Source organism: Aythya ferina (genome assembly GCF_964211825.1).
Source record: "Aythya ferina genome assembly, chromosome: 5".
Lineage (NCBI taxonomy): Eukaryota > Metazoa > Chordata > Aves > Anseriformes > Anatidae > Aythya > Aythya ferina.
This window is the reverse complement of record NC_140301.1, coordinates 65425438-65443477: the sequence shown is the minus strand read 5'-3', so window position 1 is coordinate 65443477 and position 18040 is coordinate 65425438. Positions and strand designations below refer to the sequence as shown.

Sequence of the window (18040 nt, the reverse complement as noted above, 5' to 3'; positions counted from 1 at the left end):
TCTCTCTGTTAATATTCTCTTTAAGGCGGGCACGAAGCATCCACTGCTCTTCTAAGCAAGCAACCTTCCTTCTGTGCTCCCTTCGGGATGCAGGACTATGTGCACTCAGATTTATTCCACTCATTTTTCTTCCCCTTTTCATTGGCACAGTCTCCAAGGACGCCTGGCTTACTTCTCACAGACTCGCGTCCGTTTCAGTGTAAGGCATCTTTTCCCTCCGCTGCTCTAATCCAAATTCAAATTATCCAGATAAAACAATAGAGAGGTAAGAGAGAACTGGCTGAGTTAAAGTCACCATCTTTCTGTAACTAATTTAGCAGACAGCTGTACCACATCAGAGGAGGAGGTTTAGATGCTAACCAGGTCAGGCACATCACGGTCAAGTGAGCGCCCCCGGAATCACTAAAGAAACTTAAGGAAGAATCTACTAGAAGAAAGCTGTCTCCTCTTACCACCACCTATTTAAAAGATAGTGTAGTACAGGCAGTTCTACGTGCATAAAACCACATACACACAGTATACCTGACCCAAGTAAATTCCCTCTGAGAAGTCCACCATTAAGCAAAAGAGGTGTATTGTGGTGACATACAGCTGCCGTGTAATGATCCTGAAAGGGATGAATCGCCCTATGTATTCCAAGGTACTCCTGTGGTTCGTTTGTTTTTTTTTTCAAGTACGTTCAACGGTACAGATAAGTACGTTCCCGCTAAGAAAAGAGTTCAGAATTGTTTATAACGAGTTCGTTCCAAGTGTCACTTTCTCACTTAACGTAGTAATAAAGATACGCTGCTGCTTTTGGATTTTATTTCCTTCTTGAATCTCACTGGTGTAATTCCAATGGTCAAACAACCTCTTCCAGAAAGACCAGCCCACTGCTTCACAGGAGAAGGAAAAGATGTCTCACACACGCTGGCTAGTACTAAAAAGAGTAATAGGAAGAGAAGTTCAGGCCATCAATGTAAGTATGTTTCCCTGCCTCTTCTGCTGGCTGGTCAAGTGGAATCCTCAGGACAGCCCCAGTACCTTGTGAAGAGCTTCTTAACGCCAGCACAACTTCAACCTGTCTTTTAAAAGAAAGCTGTTAAAGGAGCAGGAGACTGTTTTTAAATGAGAACAACCGAAAATAAAATTATCTGAAGAGCCACTTACTACTGGCATATTACCGTTTAAAAGGAAAATATTAATTACGTGCAGGTGCTCCAGTCTTCGTTGCATTTTCTGTGATTCACAACATTACCTTTGAACAAAAGAGTAAGAGGAACGGAAGGGAGGATATTAACTCGGGTAACCAAGGATTTGGTAAGCTGGAACTTGGTGTCTTTAACACTTTAGCCTTGGAGCAAAAATGTACACCCTGTACAGGCTGAGCTGACTGATGAGGCAGGTGCTCCAGGGTACGTGCTACCGGGAGGTAAGTAACAAACACATTCCGCAGCTATTACCAGAAGTGGGGTTTCAGGATATGCAGACTGGTTTCACAAAAAATGTTAGCGGTCTGTTGGTGACAGACAATTCGAGGAATTCAGCGCTGCCCATTACAGACTCCTCAGATCAGCACTTAACGAGAATTAATAAAACGGTTTATTTTTTTTTATATATACATATATATATGTATATATACACACACACACACACCTATGTTCAAAAAAATGCATACAGTTAAAATATCAAATTAGTGATCCGGTAACAACACTGTTCAAAACCAATCTCTTTTGTATGAACATTAAAATAAATGCACACTTTTAAAAGCATTTCTTTTTAGTGCTTCCAAAGCACAGCGTGTGCCAAGGCAAGGCCACCTGAAGAATCTCCGTCCTCCTCACGGGATGAAAGAGAACTGAAGTCAGGGACCTGGGAAGCCTCAGGTGCGCTTTCATAATGTCTGCAGATAAAAACAGAAGAGAGTCTGAGGTAGATTGTTTAGTAACCACCAAGTGCTAACAGTCACAGGGCTGTCTTTAGCTTTCATTAACACAACAGCAGTTTCTTTACTCTCGATCTACGCTGAATCTCAAGTTTAAAGGCATGGCTAGCAGTTCTCGGGAACAAGGCTCTCGTCTCTGTGCTGGCAACATGCAATATTACCAGTGCAGGTGTTTCTGGGAGGTTTATTTGTTTGTTTGTTTTATTGGGGGGGGGGGGGGGGGGGGGACGACGACGGGGACACAGGGACACACAACAGATGGGATCTCTCCACAATGCAGACACTGTGTGCATTTGACAGTGCCCCATTTTAGTGCGATCCACTGCCTATTGCACGTAAAACGGCTAATGACAGTATTCAAGTGAGTAAATTCTCACCACCTGCAGGAGGGGCAGCAATGGTTATTTTTTTCAGCCTGTTGAGCAAAGAGCACCCTCCACAGGAAAAAAGCCACACCTTTCATAGCACGTCCTTAAGGCTACAGCCCAGCTTCTGCCGATAGAGGTTCGTAAAGTTAAAGCTCTGCTGCTTCTTCTCGGACTCTGACAGTAAGATCACTTGACCGCCAGGATGGCGAGGGCAACAGCTACGTCCTCTTCCACTCTTCTGCGGCACAGCAAACTCATTCCCGGTCCGTATTCCTCTGGCTGGTACACTATTATCTACCGTTCACCTGATTAACTCTGTTGGGTAGGCTGTTGAACTCTAGCTCCTCTAGCGTTCTCTCTAAGTGCTGTATTAAGACACGATTTTTAAACCTAGGGAAGTAATTTCATTTCTTCTTCCAAAAACAGCAGTTAAATAACTCAGTATTATTTGGCCACGACAAACAGTATTAGCGGAGGCTCTCTGTTTCCAGCATGGAAGAGCTTCCCTCATTTCTGACATCAGAATGGCAAATTTAATTTGATACAGCCATCTTTCCCCAACCCACGCAAATTCTGGGTCTTTCTTCCATAACCACCCGTATCTTTCTATTTCACACTTCAGCTCTAGGTAACGACCATTTACTTCAGAAAATACAACGGCAGTTTGACCGCTGAAACTGTAATAATTTAAGTATGTCAAAACAAAACACTTGTTTTGGAAAAGACTGAGATTTGCTATCATGAACAACGTTAGCGTTTAACTCCGAATCATTCGTATCTATACAAACCTTGCTCCTTCCCTTATAGCAAATTCAATGAAATACTTCTGAGTTTCCATCCGTCCTTGTACGTACCTCCTCAAGAAGAGAGAAGATTTTTTTCACGATCTTAAAGAAGAGATCCAAACAGATATTAGAAACAGATCTTGTAAATGCATTTTCAGTAAATCTCAACAGCCAAAGGAAAAACAACAAAGCCTAGAGTTTCCCATTTCTGCATACAGTAATGCACATAAGAAAAAAAAGCCAGCATACCAATAATTTGAAGTGATATCGATTAGCTGATATTCAAATGTAACGCTGAATTTTGTTCTCTTAAAAGAGCAGTATCTAGAAACACCTGCCCTTGGAAAATGCAGACTAGGTTTCATCAGCAGAGAAGCCTTGCATCTCCACGAACACGCTGCCATGATCAGCAGTTAATAGAAACAAAGGGATACCGAGCCATGTTTCAACCTAGAGCTGTCATTTTTGAAAGCAGAGGTTTAAGATAACTACTCTTTACAAGATGACCGATCTATGTGGAGCATGAGCACGATTGTCTCGTATAAAGTTTAACAACAACAAAAAAAAAGTAGCGCAAAAGAATGAACCGGACACCTTAGATGTGAAACAACAGTATTTCTTCATTGGTTTCTGTGCTTTCTTCTCTGAACCAACTATGAAAACACGAATGGTGCTGCGACTAAGCCTGCTTAAGAGTGCTGCAGTAAGGACGGTGAGGATATAAAGTTGGACTGTGAATACATGTACTTACTTTCTTGTTCTTCCACTACTTGTACACGACTAATCAAAAATCATTCCAAATCTGAGGTTTTATTTTCAAAATAGATCCTCATTTCAAGAAAAAGTCTGCTGTACCCCTAGCCTATTTTTAATACACTAATAAAGAACTTACTTCTTCCACGTTTGCGAACCTCTTTCACCACTCTGATTTTAATACCAGCATCGCTTCCCTCCAACATTGTAGGTGTTATTTTAAATCAATTTGGCACAGATTCAGAAGTAGACTCCATCACTCGTTTTTGGTCATCTCCAGCCACGCTGTAATTTAGAGGCCCTCGAACAAGTGCATTGGTACCAGGTTTACGATCCAAGCCATCTTTGCATCATTTAAGCAATTGAACTCATCATGTAGAGAGTCTAAGTCACCAGGTGACATTTCATCCTCTCCCTTAACAGCTGGAACCGAAGAAGCCATTTGCACAGACAAGCCATCAATTTGCTCTTCCAGCAACTGACAGTTTTCTGCTTTCTTCTCTCCATTACCATCTTGGACAGTACTGATACCAGTGTCTGAAAATTAAGAAGGAGCTTAGTAGTGCATATAACTGCAGGATCAAAAAACACAGAAGGACATTATTCTGCATCCCTTCTTGTTGAAAGTACTGTGGAGAGAGTTACTCAGCACTGTCAGATCACTTCAGTAGTTTTATTCACCCTTTGACGCAACCACAGGAATACCTCCTTTTGGGTTGCTACCGTCTCATATGACTGTCGTGAAGTTATTTGCTGTATTCCCATTTCAGTGACTAAAGCAAACTAAAGTTTCCCCTCCTTCCCCCAGTTCCAGCAAATTTTTCTTTCGACTCTGCTGCAACAGGTGGGTAAATTACTATTTGTGAGAAATTTTTTTTTTTTTTTTTTTTTTTACACACTTTCCTTCCCCACTTCTCCCTTCCCCACTATAGAATACACAAATGAGAATTAAAAGCTGAAATGAAATCCTTGCTACCGCCAAACCATCGTGGTGAAAGGTTTCAGCACTTTTTAGAAACAGTTCCAAATTATTGCTCATTCAGGACTTCGTTACCTATAGCAACAGCCTGTTTGTCTAAGCCGACCAAAGAAATTCAGTCCCAATTAACTCTAAAACTTACGTGTCCTTTTGAATTAACACAGAAAGCACGGAGACCTTTTTTTTTTTTCCCTGCACACTATGTCCATTTATGACCACACAAGTTCCTGTACTACAACAACTCCAACACACCTTTATTTGTTGGCATGCCTTTGAGGTTCAGATATGGTGACGGAGATCCAGCAGCACAGGGTGGCCCTTTCCCACCAACATGGTTTGTCACAACAGTGACTGTGGCCGTCGCAATAGCGGCGACGTGCTACGCCTTCTCTCTTTAGTGATGCTGGAGTATTGGGCTCTCCAGGACGCTTGATCTTATTCTGAGGCCCAGCAACAAATTTATCTGCTTCATCTATCATCGTACCCTGAAAAGACTTTTTTTTTTTTTTAATATAAGTAAAAAACAATTGCTTCGTCAATTCACTACCAGAGTATTTGCCTCCGTGTTACAATTCAGTTACTTTTCAAATAATGATACAGCAGATAGCAAGACTTCTCCTACCTTCTCATCCTGTTTGAACAGACTGCCAAGTGTATGAAGAAGCCTTTTTGGTTGATCTGGATCAATCTCCCGAAGGGGTGAAGGCATCATTTTCAACTACTCCTGATGATTTCCCCTTTGAGCAACAGGAACGCCGTGAAGGCAGTCTGCAGCAGAACAAGGTATCTAAATTTAGTCTACCTTAAGACTAAGGAAATACAAGCCTCGCATGCTTCCATTTCCAGCGTTAGCATTTAAGATCTAGAAATCACTATTTCCTCCCTCTACAAAACAAAGGAAAAGCAAAAGGCAAATAAAGCCCCTCTTTCCTTTCACCATCACTATAAGAACATCTACTGCATCCTGTTGCACAGGAAAGCTCACCCATGAAACTTAATTTTCAAATTCCAAGCACGCACAACATGTTTTGTGACAGAAGGCAGAAATTTCATTCTTTTCCTTCGGAATCTAGGGAAGGACGACTGACCCAAGAAACGATGCAAAGTCTACTTCCTCTCCCACACCGAGGACAGAAACACTACTTAGGTGAATTAAATAGCTGTACCAGAATATTAATAAATAATTGTGTCCATTTACCTTCATCCTGCCCCACGATATCCCTGCGTGTTTTCAGAAGATTGGTTCTCATTCCGGTTAGCTGATCTAGCAGACTGTGACAAGACATATCATATGCATTTCTGAATGCCCGTGGCTTCAAATCCTAGTTTCATAATAAAACAAGTAACTTTCAGTTAACCCGCGAGTTCTCACGCACAAAGAAATTGCTCTGTGGGCTGTACTACCGTTAACTACTAAACAAAACAAAACAAAAAAAATTCCAAAACAACTTCAGACATTCTGAACGTATTCTGAAACAACTTTCTTTCCATCTCTCCGGAAAGAGCTTTCCTCCTATCTGTGACAAAGGAAAAAAAAAAAAAAAGGTGTGATCGCGGGAGTCGTTACACAAAGCCACACTCTGTGAATTCACTACTACAGTTAAGATCATTTTTAGTCAAAAATACCTCGGCAGCAATGCTATCACTGCAAACATAGCGTTGCCAAAAAAAAAAAAAAAAAGAAATTCAACTCAAGATATAGGAGAGGGCGAGCTAAAAGCACAAATAACATGACCGATGGAGGCTGCAACAACCACCTGGTAGATGGTTGTCCACAGCCCTCGGATTGCACGGTCGTCTTTCCTGACAAACGAATACTGAAAAAGAAATACTGAATACTTTTCAGAATACTGAAAAGAACAGAAAAGATACACCGTGTGTCCGCAAAAGCCTTCGGGGAGACTACTGAAAGGAAAACCAAACCAAAAAACTAGGAACAGCAAGTGGCGTATACGTCAGTTTTGTTAACAGAGCACCACTAATGTACCAGGAATTTCCACATTCTTCGCCCCTCCTCTACCTTGAAAATGTCACCCAATTCTGTCAGTGTCTTCACCATCAGCATTTATTTATTTATTTCGTTTTTCACGTGGACATCCGAGGAAAACATTGAGTACCCTGTCATCGAGGAAGAAGAGGAGAGGGGGGAAAAAAAAAAAAAAAAAAAAAAAAGAGAGATGAGGGGGGAAGAAGCACTGCCATTCCTTTCCTCGGTAATGCGAGCAAAAAGCTCAGGCGCTCAGCAACAACGTGCTTTGAAAGATAAAACACAGAAGAAACTGCACGTTATTTAGTCTCAGCTACAGAGTCACGTGTATTTGTACCTGCTCATTTATTCATCTGCCAGTGTATTTTAGTACAAACGCTACAGAACATAGAAACCGCAAGGTTACTACTACCTTTTGTGACCGACGCGATCTTTGGCAGGAACAGCTATCGAAAAAGAACCAACAAAATCCCCTTCGTCGACAGCCATCCGAACCTTTATCGTCTAACAGCAGTCCTACAAACATCCCCTGGGATGCTCAACTCCTGAAACTTTCTGTTCAACTTGAGGCAGAACAAGCCCTTACCCTGGGCACCTTCACCCAGCTCTCCACTGCTAGCAGAGTAGCACCCTGATACTGTCCAGGACGCGCTGCAGCAGCCTACTCGCTTACGCGTATTTACTGCAGCCTGGTTCGAGACGCGCACAGAGGGACCCACGAAAAATCCACCCTTTCCTTCAGAGAAGTAAATACATACGTACATACGGACGACACGGTAAGGAAGAAAAGCTGAACACACAGCATGCGGTCCTTTACCGTGGGGCAGATCCAGCATCAGCACAAGGAGCTTTGGGGCACGTGAGCGATCATCTACACCGGCCATCGCGACAAGCCAAACTCACGCACACGAGCCTCGACCTAAAAACACAGAACACATTAAGTTCCTTTATAGCTTATGGAAGTAACAACCAGCATCTTAGATGCAGTTGGATAGTTGGATTGCATCAGCTTAGGGACTGCCTCCTTCAAAACGCACAGGGGGGTGGGGAAACCAGTCTTGGAAACCTGTTGCCTAACAGGAAGGAGACTGTTGTCTTCTCCTCCATAGGTGACGTTCTTCCAAGCATCGTCCTGCTCCTGGATTTTACCAGCCGCGACGGGATGGTCCTACCGGCGTGAGTCGGGAACGCTTCCCACGGGGTTTCTGTGACACTGAAGTAAGTTTTCCGCAGGTACAAGTAACGCAGCACGAGACGGCAAGGAAGCTAAGGCACCGTCTGCAGCACAGCACGTGTGCGATATTGGGCCTGAGGGGACCAGTCAAAGCCTGCAGTAATCGCTGAACAGGTGGGCAAGCAGGGAGCCCTACGGGAAACAAAGCTCACGTTCTGCAAAGCTCTTTTCCCGTCAAGAAGACGGCCTTTTCTATTCAGCGCATTTACTGAACTTTAGGCTACTTCCCATTCGCTTTGGCAAGTTAGCCTTTGCGTAAGCCAAGAGGTTTTAAACTGCCAAGCACCACTGATGGTTCTTGTTCTCCAACAACAGGGAATTTCAATCAGGGCACTCGTTAACAGGAAAGCCTGGCTCTGTTTCACACAAATCACGTACCTAAACCACGGAGACAGGAGTCTGCAGGACGAACTCTTTAAAAGGTGAACTTAAAGAGAAGGATACTACTCATTTTTCCACAACTTCTGCAAGGACTGCGGCAAAAAAAGGCTGAACCAGGGACGTCTCTATCATCATCCCCTCTAGAATTCAGCAACTCCATACAGTTATGGGGCAAATACCACAGCTGCAGCGCAAGACAAACAAAGACCTCGAAGGTCACGTTTCTGCCTGCGTACCGAGTTCCGCTGGGAAGACCCCCCACCTCTGGAAAGACCCCCAGCCGCTCAACTCCCAAGCAACGTTGCCACGGCCAGTGCTTACGCAGAGTTTTGCTCTCTCTCGCTGCTCAGTACAGGCCCAAGGCCTCCTTTATTGCACACAGTTCAAGCAAAACTCTTGGGACATAACCAAGAGACAGACAGACAGACAGACAGAAATTGCCTCTCACGTCTGTCCTCACTGACCGCAACCAGCGTCCTGGAAAGCCCCGCAAGCACCGGTCTATTCCTAGGACAACTCCGAAAGCTGAGGCGGGACAAAGTTTAGCCTCTCGTACCAAAGACTGAGCAACAGACAGAGCCTGACAGGCCAGTTCATTCTAGGTCTAAGAGGCTACTACGACTCGGCAGGCACTACGTGCCTTCCTTCCCTTTGCGCTTCCCAGCGCCGAGCAGCTCGCGCTTCCGCAAATTCAACGAAGCCTTGGAGCCGGGGCTGCAGGAAGCTTACGAGCACGCCTTGATTCCACCCCGAGGTCGCTGCGACTTACCTGGGCAGTCGGGACGGACGGGCTGCTCTCTCTCCTGAGAACCCTGCGACCGCAGCACGCCAGCTGCGGCTTTCCTCGCTTTACCCGGTGCGCCACCTTCGCTCGGCAACAAACCCCGCAGGGGTCCTAGCGGCGGGGAGCTGCTTCTGCCCCGGTGAACCGCAGCACAAGGAGAGAGCCGGCTGTCAGGACGCAGGGAGAGGAAAGCCTCCGGGGCGCGGCGCGGCGCAGCCCAACGATCAAGCGCAGCGAGGACCCGCGCCCGGCCTCAACACCCCCCGCCCCTCCCGGCCCGACGCTCCGAGGAGGCACCCCCGGAGGCTCTCGCTCGCCTCACCGCCGGCAACCGCGCTCGCCGCCAGCGGCAACCTGCGCCTCCCGGCGCGCACGGCCCGGCCCCGGCCCGGCCCCGGCCCGGCCGCGCAGCCCGGAGCCCACGTGGCCGCCCGGCAGCGCAGAACTACAGCTCCCAGCATGCCTCGGGACGGAGCACTCCAGCCAATCCAGAGGGGCGTCGGCCACGCGCACGCAACGGCACCTCCTCCTGCTGCCCTCTCTGCCCCCCCCCGCCGCCGCAGCCGCCCCCCTCTCCCCTGTCCCCTCTCCCCCAGCCCCCCGAAGCCGCCCCAGCTCCTCTCGTGCTCCGAGCATCTCCAGCATTTCAGGAACTGGAACCCTGGAACCGCTGACGTCTGGCACGTGTCAGAAACGTGGCAGGAGACGTACTCTGCTGTCGCAAGGCACTTGCAAAGCCGGCCCGACAGCTGAAGCAGACTCACACAGTCCACCGAGCAACTCGGGGCCCCCACTGCTGTCCACTCACCCTCATGCTTCGTTCAAGCTTCCGTGCCTACGCCCTGAGCTACAAGAAACAAAGAGAGAAGGTCACATCCACAATGGATACGCAAACAGTGCGGCACATGCAGAGGACTCAAACACAGAGACCAGAGCCAGACAAATAAAACAAACAAACAAACAAACAAACAAACTGAAGTCCACAAATGCCACAAGGCCATGAATGCATAGCAGCCCCGGCAGGGGTAATGGCAGACATACCCTTTGCAGATGAAAAAGGTGACCCTGCTCAGTCTCTTGGTAATACTGCACCAACACGGTCAAGCCTCTTGTAGCATGTCATCAAGCTGGTTTTAGTCCTCTGGAGAGTTACACAAGTGGGTTGATTCATCTAGAGATTAAAATACAGATCAAACACAGGAGCGTATCCCACCATCCCAAAAAAAAAGTGAGCCAGCAACCTCTGCTACATATCCCTCTATGAAGTGAATTCCAAGCCCTTAGAATTCCAGAAATCCATAGACTCCAGCCTGCCTAGAGAACCCGGCAACTGACTGAAGGAAAAACAAAGCACTTACCCCCAAAGAGCAGCCCAGGCAGAAGGAGCTCTCTGACGGCATACTTGGGGCTCATATACCTTTTGGTCCCACCCAGCACCCAAACCCAATCACCTGGGAAAGGGGAGGGGCAAAGCACATGAAAGTAGAAAGAGGAGGAGCAGCAGCTGTGGTTTATTTACTTATTTATAAGGCTTAGCTCAACAGCATGCAGAGGGCAGACAGGAGAACTGGGGTGTTTCTAGAAGCAACAATCCCCATGCTTTCGCTGCAGCTTTGAATATTGAAAGGACAACACAACCAAGCAAGTAACTGAAGCTTTTTCAGCTCGAATTAGCTCAAACTTTTATTTACGCAGAAAGAAAAATCTAGGAGCAGAACAGATTATACGCCAACAAAATCAATTCCGTTCCACTCGCAGCAAAAATCACTTCCTTCAGCAGGCTATCTGAGAACCAAAAGGCTATGCTGATGGGTCAAAACACACTACAGGACACTGGGGCCGGGCCCTCCGCTGCACCCACTTAAAACCCATCCCTACACTCACCAAGGTGCAACCCCAACCCGAACACAGACGCAGCATTTCAGCCTCAACACAGTTTCCAGAACTGCTGGAAAGCAAGCTTCATCCTCAGCGAGGCGTGCTCAGGCTGCACAGGAGGGGGCTTCGGGCACCTCTTTGCCTACCGAAGAAGACCGCCATCAGCACCTGCTTTGTTCCGATCCTAAAGGCTAACATCACAGCCCACGTCGCCTGGGACACCCGATAAACAGAAGAGAAAGCAGCCATACCGTTTTCAAGCCGTCCCTGCACGTGTCGCTCCTCGATGATCTGCAACCTCCTCTCAAATCCTCAACCGCTTCTGTGGAGAGCCTGCCATGGCACCTGCAAAGCAAGACCCTTCGCAGTCACCTCGTGCTACTTGGCAGTTCTGCTCCAATCCAGCTCACAAACAGCCCGCCCTTCCCGTGCTGCTCTTCAGAGTGCAGCTTGGCCCCTCTGAGCCTGTGCGACACACCTGTGAAACAAAAAGAAAAGCATAGGCTGAAGCAGCATCCAAAGCCACAGCACAGCTGGGACAGTTACTCTCATCTGCTCCCTAACCTCTGCTCCCTCACCTGCCCTCGAGGCAGATGCTTCCATCTGCTCTCTTAGGCCAGCTACAACACCCCTGAAATATCAACAGGATTTTTACTGTACTTTGTGCAGTTAAGTAACTGCAGTGACAACTGCACCCCTAAAGTACCTGCTACATCTGTTCATCGCTCACCTTGCCAAAAGCAGCTCCGGTCAAGTCCCGCGTTGTACACTGTGTTTCAGCTTTAACAAATGAAAACGGTCACAAGATAATCATTCAGCTGCCAGCATTAGCACCCATCCCTCAACAACACAAAGGGACCCCGTTTACAATATTATCATTTCAAAACAGCAGCCCCCATACCTCAGCACACCTCAGAAGTAGACCAAGCCAGTCACCGAGCTGCCTACGGAGCGCTGAACAGTTCCGGAAGGAGCTCTTTCCTGTGACAGGTTCCTCCAAAGGTTTACGCTCTACTGGGGACAGGAGAGAAATAAAAATAAAAGTTTCAAAAACCCCTTATCTGTAAGCTTTCAAGATTCCACAGACCTCCTCCTCAAGCACACCGTTCAAGCACTATGCGAGCAGCTGCTCACAAGCAGCTCAACTCTTCCCCCCCACACGCACATCTGACAAACACCACAGAGATGACTGTGCCTGCTGCCCTTCAGTACGTGCCCAGAGGCAGACCAGATGTCTTCGCCAACACAGTCCGGACAATGTATTAGCACACCCATGCACTGCCACGTTAGCTGTCATCACTAACTGCCAGGCAGGACAGCTCCAGACCAAACACATACACACACAGCCACGCCACAAACACTACAAACAAAACACACAACACAAGGCGCAAGAACAAGTGACCCCCGGAGGGAAGCCCTATGGCAACAGCAAGTCACAACAGGTGCTCTGCACCAGACCCAAGGAGAGACTCAAATGTCACGACACGCGACTGGAAGACACTGCCAGAACTGGGGTGATGGAGGTCTAAAAAGCCTTCCTTCAAGACAAGAGACCAGAAGGATGGGGACTGAAAACCCCATATGATTCAAAGATCGAAGCCGAAATTCCTTTAAGCGGTATATTCTTTATTGCAGCGCTGGATGCACGGGGGGATCTCTCCACCTATCGTGCATACCCAAAGCAGAAAGCAGTCTTGAATTTATACAATCAATCTATCAATATTCTACCGGCGCCTATACATATTCATTGCCTACCCCCGCCTTCCCTCGCTTCTCATGCTAATTAGCCTTTTGGCACCTTGCGCCTGAGTAGAGCCTCCCAAGAACTGTGGGCAGGGGCCTTTGGGACGTGGGCAGGGGTCTTTGGGAGGAAGACCCCGAGTCTTCCTCACATTGTACTTTTCACCTTTGGTCAGGAATCCGCTGAGTTGGCATGTTTCTTAATCGCAAGAGCTGGCTGTTGCTAATTCTTCCCTTTGTTGTGTCTTTATAATGAATTCCAACGTCCAGTTTTGAGATTTATAGTCCTTACATTTGTTTCTCTGTCCGTCTGCCGCTTCCTTATCGTGAGTTCCGGTGTCTTGTTTCGAGATATACAGTCCTTGTCTGGGGACTGTCCTTGCCTCCCCAATACCTCCTTAATCACATAAGACGACGCTTAGGAAATCAATTCCCAAGCAAGAGCTCCTGATGCGGCCCAGATGACTTCCACAAGAGCGAGGATGGAAACAGATGCGATCTCAAACCGAATATGATGCACGAGACCTGAAACAGAACTGCACTTCAAGCAGCGACTGCAAGACAAGAAGTGCTCGGATCAGAGCCACGATGACAAAACAAGCACTGAGGCCCTTCAGCACCGCTACCAAGTCGCCTGTCTGGTCTGTCCAGTGTAAAAAGCTAGAAGGATATCAAGACCCGAGAAGCACAGAACAGACATTGCAGAAGCAACACTACAGGACAGACGAACAGAAGGAAACTGTCCTGCCTGGCGCACGCACTCACGCTACAAAATAATCCCGCTGCTTCTATTAGCCTGGTGACCCAGCCACAAGCAGCCTGAACGTGACCCAGCCTGAACCACCCTCGCAGCGGCACCAAGTATTTTCAGCCAGCTGGCTCCACGCTGCTCTGGCTCCCAGCTCCCATTAGCCACCCCAGATATGCAGATACCAGGTGCCCCCCAACTTAGCTCTCAGGTTGCTGCATGGTAAATTCCCTCCGCCTCAAGAAATACACAGGCACTGGTCGTCATCTTAGTCAATTGCCAGGCTCATCATCAGCTGCAAAAACAGAGTACCAGCATTCACTAGCATGCCGGTCATGATGCCCACCTTCTCCACAACGCTGACTACTGCTGATGCAACATACAACTATGCTCACCTGTTCCTCTCCAAATCCAAGCTCCAACAGTGCAACCAGTATCATCCACACCACCTGGGAAAACAAAGGGATTAAATGATCGTTGCGTTCACAACACATCACCCAATGGTGTGTTTTTTTTGTTGTTGTTGTTTTTGTTATTGTTGTTTTTTGTGTGTGTGTTTCCTGTATTTATTTATTTTTTAGTCTGCTTTAGCTCAACGGCATGCAGAGTGCAGACAAGAAAACTGGGGTGTTTCTAGAAGCAACAATCCCCACGCTTTTGCTGTAGCTTTGAATATTAAAAGGACAATACGACCCAGCAAGTAACTGGAACTTTCTTACCTGGAATTAGCTCAAACTTTTCTTCACATTGAAAGAAAAATCTAGGAGCAGAACAGATTATACACCAACAAAATTGAGTCCATTTCATCCCCAGAAAAAAAATCACATGCTCTCATCCCCTCCTGTACCTCAGCCGCTTGCCTACCCCACGTGGCACACGCTTCCATCTGTTCTCTTTACCCACTTATAGCACCTCTAAAAGGCAAACTGGAATTTTACTCTATTGGCTGTAGGAAAATAACTGCAGTGACAACCGCGCCCCAAACTGAGCCAGCAGCCCCTACTAAACATCCCTCTACTAAGTGAATTCCAAGCACTTAAAATCCAGAAATCCATAGACTCCAGCCTGCCTAAACAACCCTGCAACGGACAGAAGGAAAAACAAAGCACTGTCCCCAAAAGAGCAGCCCAGGCAGAAGGAGCTCTCTGATGGCATGCCTGGGGCTCATATAGCATTTAGCCCCGCCCAGCACCCAAACCCAATCACCTGGGAAAGGGGAGGGGCAAAGCACATGAAAGTAGGAAGAGAGCAAAAGGAGCAGCTGTGTTTTGTTTTGTTTTCCTTTCCTTTCCTTTCCTTTGTTTTTTAAAATCTGTTTTATCTCAAAAACATTCAGAGAGCAGACAAGAGACCTGTGGTGTTTCTAGAAGCAAAAATCCCCTTTTGCTTTTGCTGCAGCTTTTAATGTTGAACTGATAACGGCACCAAGCAAGTAACTGAAACTTCTTCAACTGGAATTAGTTTAAACACGCTCACCGTCATCTGCAAACACAGAGAACCAGCATTCACTAGCCCTAACCCTAACCCCAACCCTCACCCTAAACTCTAACCCTAGCCCCAGCCCTAGTCCCTAAGCCCAACCCTGGTTCCCGAGAACTTCATTTCCAGGCATGCTCTGGGCGCTCAACATGGCCTCCCGGAGGTCCGGAGGCCCAGAACTACATTGCCCGGCATGCTCCGGGCACCCAACATGGCCTCCCGGAAGTTCGGAGTCCCAGAACTACATCTCCCGGCATGCTCCGGGCAGTCAACACGGCCTACCGGAAGCCTGGTGCCGGAAAACTACACCTACCAGAATTCCCTGGACAGCCAGCACGGCCAATCAGAGGCCGAGTTTTCGAGAACTACATTTAACAGCGCTCACTGTAACCCTAGCCCTTCCCGCCCTTACACAAAAAAGCCTCAAGCCCTATCCCTAAACATCCTCGAAACCCCTACGGACCTAACCCAAACTATTTACCACACTAAACCCCTGAAGTCCTATGCCTAAAACCCCTAACCCAATAAATTAAGACGCTCAAATCCCAAACCCGCAAAATTGAGATGCTCAAATCCCAAACCCCCTTCCAAAAAAGAAAAAGAAAAATCAAGAAAAAAAAAAAAATCAAACAAAACAAAAACAACGAAAGGGGTAGATCTGGTGGCATCTGCCCTGTAACCCTGCAAAAATCACGAGGGACCTAGAACAACAAAGCAAACGCACAAAATAACATTGACATCCTATCCATAAATGTGCTATAACAATTAATCACCTCCAAAGAGCTTCAAGCAATAAATGCACATACTACTAGATCGGTTTCCTCTAAAAGATCGTACCAGACCCTGACCCACCAAAAGAACCCTGCATGTAACTAACAGAAGCATCAACAAAGCACTGACAGAGCAGCCCGGGCAGAAGGAGCTCTCTGATGCCGTGCCTGGGGCTCCTATACCATTTGGCCCCGCCCAGCACCCAAACCCAATCACCTGGGAAAGAGGAGGGGGCAAACCACAAGAAAGAGAGCAGGAGCAGCAGCAGCTGTGTTCTTTTATTTATTTATTTATTTGGTTATTTTTGTGCCTATCCCTAGTTTACAGCATGCAGAGTGCAGACAAAAGAACTGGGGTGTTTCTAGAAGCAAAATTTACCGTATTTATGCCTCAGCTTTGAACATAGAAAGGACAATACAACCAAGAAAGTAAATGAAATATTTTCCACGGGAATTAGCTCAAACGTTAGTGTTAGGTCAGAGGTTGGACTCAATGATCTTGAGGTCTCTTCCAACCTAGAAGATCTGTGATTCTGTGTGATTTACATATGAAGAAAAATCTAGGAGCGTAGGAAATTACACAGCAAAAAAAACAACGACGTAATAAGCAACGCGCATGCACGGCCCCACGGCCGCCTGCAGTACTCGTTTTCCACCAGCAGGAGGCGGCAGAGGGCGCCCCCGGGCCCCACCGCGCATGCGCCCCCCTCGGCCGCCTGCAGTACTCGTTTTCCACCAGCAGGAGGCGGCAGAGGGCGCCCCCGGGCCTCACCGCGCATGCGCCCCCCTCGGCCGCCTGCAGTACTAGTTCTCCACCAGCAGGAGGCGGCAGAGGGCGCCCCCGGGGCCCCACCGCGCATGCGCGCCCCCCGGCCGCCTGCAATACCCGGTTAAAACCAGCAGGTGGCGGCAGAGGGCGCCCGCGGGCGTCACCGCGCATGCGCGCCCCTCGGCATCCTGCAGTACCCGATTAAAACCAGCAGGTGGCGGCAGAGGGCGCCCGCGGGCGTCACCGCGCATGCGCGCCCCTCGGCCGCCTGCAGTACCCGATTAAAACCAGCAGGTGGCGGCAGAGGGCGTCCGCGGGCGTCACCGCGCATGCGCGCCCCTCGGCCGCCTGCAGTACCCGACTAAAACCAGCAGGTGGCGGCAGAGGGCGCCCGCGGGCGTCACCGCGCATGCGCGCCCCTCGGCCGCCTGCAGTACCCGATTAAAACCAGCAGGTGGCGGCAGAGGGCGTCCGCGGGCGTCACCGCGCATGCGCGCCCCTCGGCCGCCTGCAGTACCCGATTAAAACCAGCAGGTGGCGGCAGAGGGCGCCCGCGGGCGTCTCCGCGCATGCGCGCCCCCCGGCCGCCTGCAGTACTCGCTTCCCACCAGCAGGTGGCGGTAGAGGGCGCACGCGGGCGTCACCGCGCATGCGCGCCCCCCGGCCGCCTGCAGTACCCCTTTCCCACCAGCAGGTGGCGGCAGAGGGCGCCCGCGGGTGCCAACGCGCATGCGCCTCCCCCGGCCGCCTGCAGTATTCGTTTTCCACCAGCAGGTGGCGGCAGAGGGCGCCACCGGACCCCACGGCGCATGCGCGTCCCCCGGCCGCCTGCAGTACTTGCTTCCCACCAGCAGGTGGCGGCAGAGGGCGCCCGCGGGCGTCACCGCGCGTTGCGCGCCCCCCGGCCGCCTGCAGTACTCGTTTTCCACCAGCAGATGGCGGCAGAGGGTGCCCACGGGCGTCATGCGGCATTCGTGGCGCCCGGCAGCCTGCAGTACTCGCTTCCCACCAGCAGGTGGCGGCAGAGGGCGCCCCCCGGCTGCCTGCAGTACTCGTTTTCCACCAGCAGGTGGCGGCAGAGGGCGCCCGCGGGAGTCACCGCGCTATGCGCGCCCCTCGGCCGCCTGCAGTACCCGAGTAACAGCAGCAGGTGGCGGCAGAGGGCGCCCGCCGGTGCCACCGCGCATGCGCGCCCCTCGGCCGCCTGCAGTACTCGTTTTCCACCAGCAGGTGGCGGCAGAGGGCGCCCGCGGGAGGCCTTGTCGGGCGGATCACAGCTCGCCTACTGTGCCATTCGGAGCTTGTGGCTGTATTTTTTCCAACGTATTTGCTACCCACACCCTGCGGGGCAGCTTGTCTTACAAAGAATTCTCTCTGTTAATATTCTCTTTAAGGCGGGCACGAAGCATCCACTGCTCTTCTAAGCAAGCAACCTTCCTTCTGTGCTCCCTTCGGGATGCA

General features: G+C 49.1%; 2 long non-coding RNA genes across 3 annotated transcripts; both read right to left on the bottom strand.

Moving 5' to 3' along the window:
- Positions 1–1566: 1566 nt before the first annotated feature.
- LOC311437905 lies at positions 1567–9469 on the bottom strand. Of its 2 annotated transcripts, XR_014693800.1 has the most exons (7): positions 9181–9469; positions 6008–6081; positions 5432–5577; positions 3970–4367; positions 3081–3179; positions 2381–2657; positions 1567–1882 (listed from the first exon to the last, which is right to left on the bottom strand). It is a non-coding gene; the product is annotated as an uncharacterized lncRNA (long non-coding RNA). The 2 variants fall into 2 exon arrangements; XR_014693801.1 differs by lacking the exon at positions 2381–2657 and having other exon boundaries at positions 1682–1882.
- Positions 9470–12678: 3209 nt separating this feature from the next.
- Positions 12679–14742, bottom strand: LOC311437907. The gene is made up of 3 exons (XR_014693803.1): positions 14281–14742; positions 13957–14010; positions 12679–13856 (listed from the first exon to the last, which is right to left on the bottom strand). It is a non-coding gene; the product is annotated as an uncharacterized lncRNA (long non-coding RNA).
- Between the last annotated feature and the right edge of the window lie 3298 nt (positions 14743–18040).